This window comes from Capsicum annuum, chromosome 8 (assembly GCF_002878395.1).
Source record: "Capsicum annuum cultivar UCD-10X-F1 chromosome 8, UCD10Xv1.1, whole genome shotgun sequence".
Lineage (NCBI taxonomy): Eukaryota > Viridiplantae > Streptophyta > Magnoliopsida > Solanales > Solanaceae > Capsicum > Capsicum annuum.
Window position 1 is genome coordinate 101,173,490 of NC_061118.1, and position 15,690 is coordinate 101,189,179.

Consider the following 15,690-nt stretch of genomic DNA (forward strand, 5'->3'; position numbering starts at 1 on the left):
GGTCATCCTATCCACAATGAACCAAATCAAATCATACTGACGACGAGTACGAGGTAAACCTGTCATGAAATCCATGTTGAATTCCTCCCACTTCAAAGTGGGAATACTGAACTCCTGCATAGACCCACTAGGCTTCTAATGTTCAATCTTTACCTGCTGATACATTGAGTACTTAGCTATAAACTCTACAATATCCCTCTTTATCCCACTCCTCCAATAGATCTCCCATAAATTGTGGTATATATTAGTGGTCAATGGATGAATAGAGTAATGCACACCATGCACTTCAGCAAGAATTTGTTGTCTCGCGCCATCCACATATGGCACACATAGCCTACCCTGGCAACGCAATATACCATCTCCCCCTTGGGAGAAAACCTCTACTTTCTGGTCTCTGATTGACTGTTTCAGCTTAACTAAATTGGGATCCCTGTCCTTCTTTGTTTTACTTCAGAAACTAAGTAAATTCCCCAAACTATTCTGCACCCAAACACTTTCCTCAACCAAAACAACCAAACAGACACCTAGTCTGGCAAGCTGATGAACTTCCTGAACTAACTTCTTCTTACCATCCTCAACGTGAGAAAAAATACCCATTGACAACCTACTGGGAGAATCTACCACTATACTGGCCTTGCCTAAATGATATAGAACACTCATATCATAGTCTTTCAACAACTCTAACCAGCTTCTCTGACACAAGTTCAGGTCTTTCTACGAAAACTCATACTATAGGCTTTTGTGTTCTGTGAACACATCAACATGTAACCCCTACAAATAGTGCCTCTAAATCTTTAAGGTAAACACAACAGCTGCTAATTTAAGATCATGAGTGGGAAATTCTTTTCATGGGGCTTAAGATATCTAGAGACATAGGCCATAACCTTACCTCTCTGCATCAAAACACACCCTAAGACAACTCTAGAAGCATCACATATATAATAAATCCATCTAAACCATCAGGTAAAGTCAAAACTGGGGCTGTAGTGAGTCGAGTCTTGAACTCCTTAAAACTCTTCTCACAAGAATCTGACCACTGGAACTTAACTTTCTTCTGATTCAATCTGGACATGGGGGATGCAATAGATAAAAATCCCTTAACAAACCATTGGTAATAGCAAGCCAAACCTAAGAAACTCCTGATATTTGATGGAGAGATGGGTCTAGGCTAGTTTCTTCCTACTTTGATCTTTTGAGGATCAACTCTAATGCCATAACCGAAAACTATATGACTAAGGAAGTTTACTGACCTTAGCCAAAACTCACACTTACTAGATTTGGCAAATAATTAATGGGCTTTGAGGGTCTGCAACACTATTCTGAGATAGTCTGCATGGTTATGTTCATTGCAGAAGTAGACAAGAATGTCATCGATGAAGACTATGGTAAATATGTCTAAGTACTGCTTGAACACGCGGTTCATCAAGTCCATGAAAGCTTCTGGGGACTTGGTAAGACTAAATGACATGACTAGAGATTTAAAGTGACCATACCGAGTTCTGAAAATTATTTTCAGAATGTCATATTCTTTTAATCTGAGATAATGATAGCCTGATCTAAGGTCTATCTTAGAAAAGTAACTGACACCTTGAAGTTGGTCAAACAAGTCATCAATTCTAGAAAGTGGGTACTTATTCTTGATGGTGACTTTGTTCAACTGACTGTAGTCTATACACATTTTAAGAGAACCATCTTTCTTTCACACGAATAGAACTAGTGCACCCCAAGGGGAAATGCTGGGCCTGATGAATCCCTTATCTAGAGATCTTTCAACTGTTCTTTTAACTCTTTAAGTTTGGCTGGAGCCATTCTATATGGAGAAATAGAGATAGGTTGGGTATCTGGAAGAAGGTCTATTCTGAAGTTAATTTCCCTTTCGAGAGGAGATCTGAGGAAATCTTCGAGAAATATATCTGGTAATTCATTTGCAACTGGAACTGACTCAAGATTAGGAGTCTCAGAACTAGAGTCTTTGACTCACAACAAATGATAGACACACCCCTTGGATATTATTTTTCTTGCTCTAAGATATGAAATAAGTTAACCCTTAAATGTTGTGGTACTACCCCTCCATTCTAGGACAGGTTCATTCAGGAACTAAAAATAGACAACTCTATTTCTACAATCAACTGAGGTATAGCATGAATAGAGCCAATCCATGCTGAAAATGATGTCAACATTCGTCATCTCTAACTCTACCAAGTCTGCTGAAGTAACTTTCTAAGAAACCATAATCGGACAGTTCCTGTATACCCGCCAAGCTATGATAGACTTACCTACTGGGGTAGAGATTGAGAGAAATTCTATTAGGATTTTGGGACTGACACCGAAGTTGATAGCTATATAAGGAGTTACAAAAGACAGAAAAGCTCCTAGATCTAGCAAAGCATAAATATGTAAATGGTAAACTTGTAACGTACCAGTGACCACATCAAGAGAACTTTCCTGAGTTTGTTGAGACTGGAGTGCATAGAGCCTATTTGGGCATTACCCACTGGTGGCATTGGAAGAGGCACCCTATGGGTGATCAAACTGATTTGGGGGACGATTATGCTGACTCTGTGAACCCACCTAAGAACACTCTCTGATTCTATGACCTGGATTACCACACCTAAAACATACATCACTGCCAGCTCTACAGAAACCCTGATGGTTTCTCTCATATTTTTGACAAAGAGGATTTGTTCGAGCACTGCTAATACTACCCTAAGATTTAGAGCCTGACTCCCTATCCTTATTACTATTTCTAAATTTAGGCACCATAGCACAGGTTGGGGACGAAGATAGGACTGAAGATTTTGGGTAGAACTAAGGACGATTACCACCCTCTGACTTAGTCCGAGCAAAACTAAAGCCACTTATTCTAGCCTTCTTGTTCTCCTTTCTCTCTTTTTAGTTTTTTGTTCCTCAATCTACTGAGCATGGACCATCAACCTAGCTAAGTCCATATCCTTAATCAGAATTGTGGTTATACACTCCTTAACCACACTGTCAGACACACCAGACATAAAGTTGCGCATGTTAGACCTGCTATCAGCTACTACATGAGAAGCATACCTGGAAAATTTAGTAAACTTGAGGGAATACTCTTTTACACTCATGTTGCCATGCTTTAGATAAATGAACTCTAACACAATAGCCTCCCTAGACTCCAATGGAAAGAACCTATCTAAAAATACAGTAGCAAACTCCTTCCATTCTATAGGTCCTGCATCTGCACCCCGATCTACCTTCCATTACTTAAACCATGTATGATCCATATCCGGCAATTGATAGGCGGCTAACTTAGCAGTCTCACTAGAAGTTATCCCCATAATGTCTGTTACCTTCTAAACCATGCTAAGTAATTTCTATGGGTTCGCTTCAGATTTAGACTCTGAAAATGAAGAAGGGTTCATTCGATTGAAGTCTTGAATTCTAGCTGCAGTAGTATTAGCCACTGGGTTGGCCTAAACAGCAGCTGGTCAATCATTCTAAGCTACCACAGAATAGGATAGAGTGGTGAAATTTGCTCTAAATTCTGCGTGAGAAACATACTCATTCAGGGGATCTTCCTAAATGGGCGAACATGATGGTTGGTTCCAAGATCTTATTCTATTTGTCTTTCTGGGAGGCATGTTCTATAAACGGAAGGAAAATTTGTATTATACAGAGAGTTTAACTTGACCTCATGCTCACTCGCATGATATGAACACTAAAAGAGGAGAACTTTTTCCTAAAATGCCTCATAGACTCTTGTTCATAAGTGTGGCATGCTACACACCCATGCACAAGACTCTATTTGATGCGGCCTTTAGACTTCCTAGGACTCTTTAGAACCTTAGTCTCTAATACCAAGTTTGTAACACCCCATCACTGCACCCCAGGCGTCATACGGTGCTTACAACCCAAAAGAATCATCTAATGTAAGCACTAAATATAATACTGGAATATATGCATGGAAGAAATCTAAAAATGACATAAGGTTCTCAATATACTAAAATAATAACTGAGTATAGTTGATAATAACATCTGAAAACTGAATAACTGATTATACTAGTCTGAAAGCCTCTAATTATCTGAATATGGAGTTGATGGGACAAACACCCAGCTAACTCTAACTGAAATAACTACTGAATTGCTGAACTACTGAAATAGGTAAACTCTGTCCTTAAAATATAAGGACTCACCGTTATAATTACTACTAATAGCCTGAGCTGCTAAGTAAGGTCAGGAACCTGAGCGTCCAAACCTATGATATAAGAAATCATAGGGCAAAGAAAGAGTATGCATCAGTACTTAGAATGTACTGGTATGGTAAGTCAGGTAAGGATGATATACATGAGTTCATATGCATGAGTTGACAACTAACTGAATGAACATCATGAAGTAACTAGATAAGAGTACATGCAAAACTATAACTACTGAACATGCTGAACAAGCAATACTGCGTATATAGGTATACATCATGTATCTGAGATTATACTGAAATTGAGTACTAAATTCTAATGGTTGAGTAACTGATAACGGATAGCCACGGTTTTGTAGAATTGACTGAGGTCTTTACTGAATACTAAGACTAAAACTATAATTATGGGAGTAATCATCTAATCGACATACCCTGATATAGAGTGATTTGGAGTCTAACCTGTGACCCCAATTGAAAGGGTGTTAACACCTTGCCACGGGATACTAACAATGTTGTGTCAAACCTAATATGGCATGAAGACTCAAGAAATATATATATGATTACGTCAACACTAGTCTGGTAGGAGGACAACTTACCCTATGTTGGCTATGTAGTTCTATAACGTAGGGACTACTACTAAGCGTCAAACCCTCTGCTGGTAGGAATGCCCCTATCCCTAGGTTCTCTTGGTTCTAAATCCTACTCCCAACTAAATTGATACTGAACTGATCACTAGACTATACTGGGCTTAACTGAACTGACACTGATCGTGTTGACTTACTGAACTTGACTAAGTTCACTGAGTTTTGTTACTGACTGAGTACTGTTGTTCTTGACTTTACTGGGACTATTCTATAACTACTACAACCAAGTAAACAGATAAACTTTGGGTAATAAATACCCCCAGGACTTAATATCATAATTGATAAACTCATATCACAACTTTAACAACACAACAATAAGTTACCATACATGATTTAATCATATGGACATTTTATCAAACATTTGTACGGCATAGCTTAAGCATGGGAATAGTTTAAACATGTAGTAATAGCATGATGTCAATACTAAAATCACCAAAAGATCACAATCCACAATTCATTCACTTAGACATTTTGTCAAACACTAAGGAGGCATAACCTTGTACATGAGAATGATCAACGTGTTAATGCATCATGACTACAATAATCAATTCACAACTTGAGGGTGTGACATGAGATATATATCAACCAACATACCCATTGATCTATTTTACATAAAACTTATATTTTCTTAACTCTAAAACTCAAAAAAACAACACAAACATGAGCATAATTCAATTCATAACATGAGAATCATAATTTAAGTTTTACAAAGGGTTCTTGAACTCCAAAGGTGGAATAAAATGCAAGGATGAACACCTAACATACCTTGATTATTGAATTCATAGGAATTGTTGGTAAATTCTTGGGACTTGATCTTGAGCTTGATGAACTCGGGTTTATTTCTTGAGAGAATTTTCTAAATAAAGAATGTATTTTGCCCTTTTGAAAGCTTAATTTTGTATTTTGAATGAATTAAGTGAGGAAAAAAGGACATAATTGTCCTTGGAAAGTTGTAATTAAGTGAGTAAAATGTGCCCAGCGATGCGATAGGCGATGCGACGCGTCAATGGTGTTGATGCAATTGTCGACATGCCACGTTGATATTATCGACATCATAGCCAAATGACACATTGAGATTGTGTTGGCTTGCTATTTTAGTCTTCTAAACGTATCTCAAACGATGTTCAAAAATTCTAAAACTCACCCAAGATGATCTATTGACATCCCTAATCATAAATCAACTTAAAAATTGACAATCTAAGGCCAAAAAGATCGTAAATAATGTGATTGAAATATCGAGGCCAAAAATGATACTAAGTGTCAACACTTAGCTAAAATTTTCTAAGTTTGGGACCTCTTTTGGCATACTATAAAGGACTGAAATGACTAGGACTTTGCAAGGTTTTACAATTAAATTTTGAAATAGGTCCTGAAAATGAGTCTATAGAAAGTATCCCATCACTGTCCTTCATAAAATCATGTTAACAGATCTAATAGAGTTAGATATGGTCGACTTTGACCTTATTCTGGGCATAGATTTGCTCCATTCCTTTTATGCATCCATAGATTATCTCACTCGAGTGGTGAAGTTTCAATTTCCAGATGAGCCAGTCTTTGAGTGGGAAGGTAATTCAGTGTTTCCCAAGAGTTATTTCATACCCTATATTAAAGCCAAAAAGTTGATATAAAAAGGGTGTATCTATCATCTAGTTCAAGTCAAAGACACTAAGTCTGAGACTTCAATATTTTAGTCAGTTCGTGTAGTTAATGAGTTTCCTAAAGTTTTTCCCAAAGATGTTCCAGGGGTACCTCTCGATAGGAAAATAGAATTTGGTATTGACCTTCTCCCAGATACTCAATCCATCTTCATTCCTCTATATAGAATGGCTCTAACTGAGCTTAAGGAGTTAAAAGAGCAGCTTAAAGAACTCTTAGATAAAGGTTTCAGAAGGACTAGTGTCTCTCCATGGGGTGCTCCCGTCCTATTTGTACAAAAGAAATATGGTTCTTTTCGAATATGCATTGATTATCGTCAGCGAAATAAAGTCACAGTCAAAAATAAATTTTCTCTTCCTAGGATTGATGACTTATTCGACCAACTCCAAGGTGCAAGTTATTTCTCCAAGATAGACCTTAGATATGGCTATCATTATCTTAGAGTAAGGAAATATGATATTCTAAAAACAACTTTCAAAACTTGGTATGGTCATTTCAAGTTTCTAGTCACGTCCTTCAGGTTGACAAGTGCCCCAGCAACATTTATGGACTTGATGAACCGAGTGTTCAAATAGTATTTAGATATGTTTGTCATAGTCTTTATTGATGTTATTCTTGTCTATTCTCGTAGTGAGGATGACCATGCAGACTATCTTAGAATTGTGTTGCAAACTCTTAGGGATCACCAGTTGTTCGCCAAATAGCAAATGTGAATTTTAGCTAAGATAAGTATCTTTCCTTGGTCATATTATTTCTACTGATGACATTAGGGTTGATCCCCAAAAGACATAAGTAGTAAGAAATTGGCCTAGACCTATCTCTCTATTAAAAATCCAAAGTTTCTTGGGTTTAGCTGACTATTACAGATGTTTTGTTGAAGGTTTTTCTTATTTTCCATCCCCTATGTCTAGATTAACTCGGAAGAAAGTTAAGTTTCAATGGTCAGATTCCTATTAGAAGAGTTTTCAGTAGTTGAAGACTCAACTCACTTCAGCCCCAGTAGTAGTGCTACCTGATGGTATAGATGGATTTATTGTCTATTGTAATAATTCTAGAATTGGTCTGGGTTATATTTCGATGCAGAGAGGTAAGGTTATAGTCTATGCCTCCAGACAGGTTAAGCCTCACGAAAATAACTATCCTACCCATGACCTTGAGTTAGCTGTTGTGGTATTTGCATTGAAAATCTGGAGGCACTATCTTTATGGGGGATATGTTGATATATTTATGGATCACAAAAGCTTGCAATATGTATTTACTCAGAGGAAGGTGAATCTTCATCAGAGAAGGTGGTTAGAATTGTTGAAGGATTATGAGATGAGTGTATTGTATCATTCGAGCAAGGCTAATGTAGTGGCAGATGCCCTTAGTAGATTGTCTATGGGCAGTGTTGCGCATGTAGAGAATAATAAGAGAGAGTTAGTTCGGGAAGTTACGCGGTTATCTAGATTGGGTGTAAGGTTGGTTGACTCAGCGGAAAGAAATATTTGGGTTCAGAGTAGTGCAGAATCTTCTCTAGTTTCTGAAGTAAAAGAGAAGTAGGATAAGGATTCCAGTTTGATCAAACTGAAGGGTTCAGTTAAATACCAAAAGGTAGAGGTTTTCTTCCAAGAAGGAGATGGTGTGTTGAGATACCAGAGTAGATTGTGTGTGTCATGTGTTGACGATTTGAGGCAGCGTATTATGGCAGAAGTGCATGGTGCAAGTTACCCCATTCATCCATGAGCCGCCAAGATGTACTGTGATCTATGGGAAGTCTATTGGTGGAGTAGTATGAAGAAAAATATTGCAAAATCTGTAGCCAAGTGTGTAACTTATCAACAGGTTAAGGTAGAGCACTAAAGACCTGGTGGCACTTTACAGGAGTTTGGTATTCCAACTTGGAATTGGGAAGAGTTAAATATGGACCTTGTGACTGGATTACTCTATTCATGTCCTCAGCATGATTCGATTTAGGTTATTGTAGACAGATTGACCAAATCATCCCATTTCTTGCCAGTTCACACGTCCTACGCAGTTGAAGATTATACTAAGCTATATATCAGAGAGTTGATTAGATTTCATGGAGTTCCTTTTTCTATCATCTCAAATAGGGGCACTCAGTTTACGTCTCAGTTTTGGAAATCCTTTTAGAAGGGTCTTGGTACCCAAGTTCATCTCAGTTCAGCTTTTCATCCGTAGATAGATGGTCAGGCAGAGAGGACCATTCAGACCTTAGAGGATATGTTGAGGGCATGTGTTCTTGATTTTAAAGGCATTTGGGATGACCACTTGTCGTTGATTGAGTTTTCGTAGAATAACAGTGACTATTCTAGCATTCAGATGGCACCGTTTGAGGCTCTGTATAGGCGGAGATGTAGATCACTAGTCGGTTAGTTCAAAGTGGGTGAGGATACTTTGGTTGGGCCAGATATGGTGTTTGAAGCTATGGAGAAAGTTTAGTTGATTCGAGAGAGATTGAAAGCAGCTCATAGTCATCAGAAATCTTATGCAGACGTAAGAAAAAGAGATCTTGAGTTTGAAGTAGATGATCTTGTGTATTTGAAGGTTTCACCCATGAAGAGGGTGAAGAGATTTTTCAAAAAGGGGATTCTTACTCCACAATATTTGGGTCCCTATTTGATTTTGAGTCGTGTGGAGAAGGTAGCATATTATCTTAAGTTACCTGCAAACTTGTCATCAGTTCACCCAGTGTTCCATGTTTCCTTATTGAAGAAGTGCATGGACGATTCAGCTATTGTAGTCCCTCTAAAAAGCATAGATATTCAGAATATCCTTTCATACAAAGATTTTCCAGTAGAGATTCTTGATCATCAAACCCATAAACTAAGAAACAAAAAAGTTCCCTTGGTCAAAGTTCTGTGGAAAATTCATTCCATTAAGGGTGCTACTTGCGAAGCAGAAGCAAACATGCCTACCAAGTATCCTTACCTTTTCTCCGTAAATTCAGATTCAGTTTAAGGTAATAAGTTTCTTCAGATCATCTCTTTTTATTCCAAGTTTCAGATTTATACAGTCACTCTCTTGATAATTCTTGCATTTGCAAATCAGTTTATTTATGCTTCAGTTGTGCATACCATTCATGGTTTCAGTTCCTCGATATCCTCAGTTTAATTAGTCTCATTCGAGGATGAATGTTTCCAAATGGGATATATTGTAATACCCCATACTTTCGTAACTCAGCTCAGCCCATAGTGTGTGCTTAAGACACTTAGAACCTGAAATAAAACTAAGTGTTGGAAACTTAGTCTCATTTTGACCCCTTAAACTGCGATGATTTTATTTCTGACTTTTTCGCGATTCTATGGTTGATTTTGAAGTTGATTCTTGATCGGGGAAGTAATTAGTATATCTCAGGTGAGTTTTGGAGCTTTTGGACAAGTGTAAGGTCGTGTTTGAAAGTCCAAAACAGTAGCTGTGTGCGAATAGCGTGCGACGCAGCTCCAGTCCACCCCTAAGGAGCATCCGATAGAGCATGCGGCGCACATTCCATTCTGTAGCTCCAGAGCATGCGACGCATGCTCCTCAATTTTTCATCTTTTGACTTCGCATGTTGGAGGACAATAAGGTCTTTTTTCCCACATCAAAATGTCCTAAACAAATAATTTCAACCCCAAATAGCCTAGATACATCATTATTCATCTTCTTCCCCTCTAAGAAAAACCCTAACTCTAAGAAATCAAGAACAACCCATTACCACTTCTTCAAGAAAGTCAATAATCCAAGCTTCTGGGTTTAAAAACTTAAAGAAGAAGCTTCGAGAACACCATTAGATATTCAAAATTTCAAGCTTTGACATTCAATTATCCCAACAAGGTATGTGGGGTTTCAAACAAGGATAATTCTTTTATCCTTGTAACCAAAATAAGTTTTAATGTTGAATTTTATATGATTATATGAATTTCAGTTTAGGGTTTATACCCATTTATTACTATTTGAAGAATTATGAGATATTGAGAGATTTAAATGTTTAATTACATGTCTACTTAGGTATTTTTATTTATATTGTAGTAATTTCCAGATTTAGAATTAAATTATCCATATTTTCATTATCAAGCATGAACTTTATGATGATTTGACATGAAATAGATGCATAGGTTATTAGCCCTAGTTTGAATATTGTTATTTCAAGAAGATTATGCTTTTAAGAATCTCATGATTTTTTATATTCAGATTTTGAACAAAAATTTGATCTTTTGATCTCAGCTTAGATATGGAATACACTTTACAGATTTAACTACAGTTTACAGTAAACAAATCCACAAGAGGTATTCAGTATAAACCCTTATACTAGTTTTAAAAGTGGATTTCCTATAGAATGAGCATACAGATTAAAGGGAGTAGTATTTAGCACCGAGTTAGGTATTTTTACATGCCCCAGAACTACGATCCAATGCAGGTACAGATTATCAGATTATTACTATTTCTATGTGGATGACAGTTACAGACGTGATCACTTAGATTAGGTTATACTCTTGGCAAGAGTATGACACCTCTTCCCAACGTGAGCTTTTCCCACAAGGAAACTAGACGTTAGACACTATGATGGCTCACATAGTGTATGTCGGTTAAAAGAACCTCCCTAATTGAAAAGACTACAGAAAAGAATAACAAAACAGCTTTTAGAAACTAAGTGTAAAGTGCTTTATATAAGACATTGGCTATAAGATTTCAGCTCTCAGTTGACAGACATAAAAGTGAGTCCTTTCTACACTTAGACAGTATGATTTCAAAATAGAATACAAGTACAACTTTTAGAACTAAGTGGTGTGACTCACTAGATTTATACAACATGATTTATTATTCATGATCATGATTATCAGTTTTCAGTTATTCAAGCTATTGTAAGTCATCTAAACTTAGCATGCATTCTTTTGCAAATCTACACTAATGTTGAGATATTGTTTTACTTATGCATCCACCCCCATATACTCAGTACATTCTAGAAGTATTGATCCACATATACGTCTATGTGCTACATTGTCTCATAATGTAGGTTCAGGTGCTCAGTTTCAGCAGCGTGAGTGTTTCAAGCATCTCTATCTACATCCCAACAGTTGGTGAGTCCTCATAATTTGGGACCTAGTTTTTCAATTTTCCTCTAGCTTATTAAAGTAGTTGATTCAGTATTTTTAGTCAGTTCAAATCAGATGGAGGCTTGTCCCAGTAGCTCTCTAGTTATTAGTAGTAGAGGCTTGTCAGACTGCTAGTTATGACTTATATTTCCTGTGTTGAATGTCCATACTTTTAAGTCTAATATTTTCAGATATCATGTTCAAATAATTTTAAATTAGCTCAGACAGAGTTTCGCATTTTATCTTTGATTATATATCTATATTCCTTTATTATGAGCTTCAAATTTAGTTGAAGGCTTACAGGGTTAGCTTAAGGCTACTTGTAGTCTTGAGCACCGTGTGATGTCTCGGGACCCTTTTTTGGGGCGTTACATAAAGTTTCTAAAATGGACTTGTTGGTGCCAAGTCTCCAAGTATTTTTTATCATAATAACCAAAGCCACCAATCATTTTGTATTACCCTAATTCTAACCATTTGACAAAGGTAGATAGCTAAAAAGAAAAGCTTGAAAAAACAATCGATAAGAGTGAAAAGGATTATCTGATTGCCCTCAAAATTATTATTCTTCAGAGCAGCCAATTCTTTTTTTTGTTGTTTTTTCAAATACCATTGTGCAGTAGCATTTACAATCTTAATGAAAAAGTGTAGTAGCATGATTGTAACCACACTATTCCAAATTAAAAGCAATGAGAAATCCCATTTGTTCACCTGACAAAGACTATGAGTTTAAATTAAGATGAACAACCATAAACTAATGAATCAGCAAGCCAAAATTTATTCAATTTAGCCCAAGAAAGATCACTAATAGAAATATTTAAGCATATAAAAATAGAATTAGCTAAATTATTGCCTTTATATTTGATATTGAAGGAGTTTTAGTGGCCATATACTTGTCTTTCATGGAATAGATCTTGGCAATGGTTTTGGGTAACCTGGTTTTAATACCAGGTATAAAACTAAGCATCCAAATCAACTTGGTGTCCACTAAATTAAGAAGTTGATTGTTGCAAACATAAATTATACATACGGTCTTCAGAAGGATAGTCAAATAACACATCTCTATGAGAATCATGTCAAATAAATAGGCAAGTCTAAAAAATGTGAATTTTATTGATAGGCTTTCCAATAAAAGTTGTGAAAAAAAAGAATTTCCAAAATGGGATCCCACATTGTCCACATATTATGCCAGCAAGATCAAATAGAGAATATGGAACCTACAAAGGACACCTCCATTAGAATAGTCTATACTATCTAAGAAGATATATCAGCCTGTTAACTGAAAGCTACTACCATACGCAGCTAAATCCAACACTACATAAAGAGGAAAAAGATAAGCCAGAGAAAAATAATTGGAAATATATTGTCATGTATGTCCCAGTTCTAATATTTTGTAGATTACTACATTTGTTGGGATCTTCCCAAGTTTTGAATAATCATAAAGCCTTTTCAATATCTATACAAAATTCCTTCAAAAAGATGTTGTATGACATAATTGTCAAAGTTGCTAGACCAACACAACCATTCTCATTATTATCAGGTCAAAAATATTTTTGGTCTAAAGTCTTCCCAACTGGCAAACATCGCACAACTAATGTTACTCTGGCTTGCAGAAGTTCTGGTCACCACCTTTACTATAGCTGTCATTAGTTATCAAAAGTTCAGTGGTTTGCAGTTTATAGAGACATAACCAAATTAAATCCTTAATTATTTACTAACACACAAATTTATTTTTAGGGTGAAATCAACTTTATTTTGGGGTTGGGGTTGGGCGATTGTGATGCTGGCAACAGGGAGAGTTAACCGAATTCCATGAAGTCCAGGTTTTATAATTAACTGATTTATGCAACTTCTCATTTCTTTTACATTCATTGTCTTTAGGTCAAACACCAAAAACATAGATAATAAATACAACATATTTATTAGATCATAACAACCAAACAAAGATATATAGTGTTGAAGTGTTGAAATGGAAAATCAAAATGTAAGAAGCAAAAGATAACTCGTATGTCAGCACTCCAATCAGACTCTAACAAATTCTTAATTTATAAACATTTCTTTTTTTTTCGGAATGCTATTAATATTAGAGCTTTCAATAAGTTGTACTCCCATGGACCTGGTGGAAAACCTTTCCCTCTTCACTATTATCTCATGTCCATTTTGTAATTTTACCTGAAATATTTTTTCAATTTAAGTGCCAAAGATGTCATTTTGCCAATACAATGAAGTAGATTATAGTCCATAAAGAAGCAAAGTATCATCAGAACACATTTTATCAGATCAATCAACATCAATAAGAAAAAATTACCTTAGATTCAAATCTATTTTTCAAATTTAAGTGTCAAAGATGTCATTTGGTAAATAGAATGAAGTTATAGTCCATAAAGAAGTAAATCATCATCAGATCCCATTTTATCATATCAATCAACATCAATTAAAATAAACTCCTCTAGGTTCGAAGCTATAGAAAAAAATACCTACCTAGTTGTGTTATTTGTACCTTGCAGAAGGAAATGGAGAAAGAATCAGGTTTTGAATGAATGGAGAAAAAAATCATATACATAGCAATGGCAACAGATGAGAGGATACAAAAAGTAAAATGACAACAACCGAAAGGAGAGAAAAAGGAGGAAGATCAACATTTTTTCCTAATTAATGGTGCTTGGTAATGACAAAAGTATAATTAATGGGTGTTTTAATTAGAAAAACTCATTGTAATGAACTAAAATTGAACAAAAATAACTTTAAAAAATCAAGAAAAAGGTAAATAGACTTTCTAATCATTGAGGCATGCCACATCAACAACCTCTAATCTTTTATATATATATATATATATATATATATATATATATATATATATATGTATGTATGTATGTATGTATGTATGTATGTATGTATGTATATATATATATGCTTACAACATAGTGTATTAGCATTATCAATCCCCATAATCATGCTCGGACTGTGGAGCCCATTTTCTTCAGCAACTCTTTAAGGGCCTATTGTGGCCAATTATAAAACGAACAAGTTACATATTTGGTCAGTCGATTAAATAATTGTGAATCATGAAAAATAATTTAATCCACTTTTTATAAGAAATAATCAACTCTAGAAGTTGCTACAAAAACTTTATTCTTGTTTTTTTTTTAGTATCAATATCATCATGAAGTCGTTTTTATACCTATTACATTTTTATTATGAAATTCAAATATTTGTGTACTTTTTCAAAATAACCTCTACTTAACCACAAAAAAAGAGGCATAGATGTAGAGCTCGTTTGAAATTATTGTTAGAAAACCGTTTATTAGAGAATCACATTTATAAAATAGCTTTTCATAAAAGTGTTTTTTTTAAAAAAAATAATGTGTGTTTGATAAATTCATTTGAAAAGTGTTTTTGATAAACAGATTGTATTTTGATAATCTTTTTCAAGAAGTGTTTTTGAGAGACAAATGACCAAAAATGACATATTAATAGACTTTTACTACTAAAATTATTTTATAGAGAAAATTTATTTTAAATATCTATTATAATATTTTAAATTATTTATTTAAAATTAAATATTTGAGAAAAAAATTTACAAGTGCTGCCAAATATCATTTGATCTTACAACATGATTCGCCTGTCATTTATTATCATTAATGATAAAAGATAAAGAGTGATATATATTCTTCAATCATCATCATCAATGATATTTTTGATTTTATTTAAATAAGATGTGTAATATATATATATATATATATATATATATATATATATTATAATTCTAAAACCAAACTTATAAAATATGTTAATTAATTATGTAAGAATTGTTTTATATTAGTAGTCGCTTTCCCCTGAAACCGGCCTTATCGAGATGAAATGATTTTCATCCAAATACTATATAAAGCATTTAACTAATTACCATATAATCACTCCCCAAGATATGAATATCGATAAAACTAACATAAATAGACTTAAAATAAAAATATATAGAGAAGTTAAGACCCCCCAAGATATGCATATCGATAAAACTAACATAAATAGACTTAAAATAAAAATATATAGAGAAGTTAAGGAATATTCACGCACAAAGAAAAACAGATCCATTATACATATAATAGATCTATTTCACAAGTTATCCACATCTGTACCCTCTACAAATGGTATC

General features: G+C 35.0%; 1 long non-coding RNA gene across 1 annotated transcript; it reads right to left on the reverse strand.

The window, feature by feature from the left end:
• Positions 1 to 12,366: 12,366 nt before the first annotated feature.
• On the reverse strand, positions 12,367 to 14,223 carry LOC124886394. Its single transcript, XR_007043510.1, has 2 exons — positions 14,022 to 14,223; positions 12,367 to 13,180 (listed from the first exon to the last, which is right to left on the reverse strand). It is a non-coding gene; the product is annotated as an uncharacterized LOC124886394 (long non-coding RNA).
• Between the last annotated feature and the right edge of the window lie 1,467 nt (positions 14,224 to 15,690).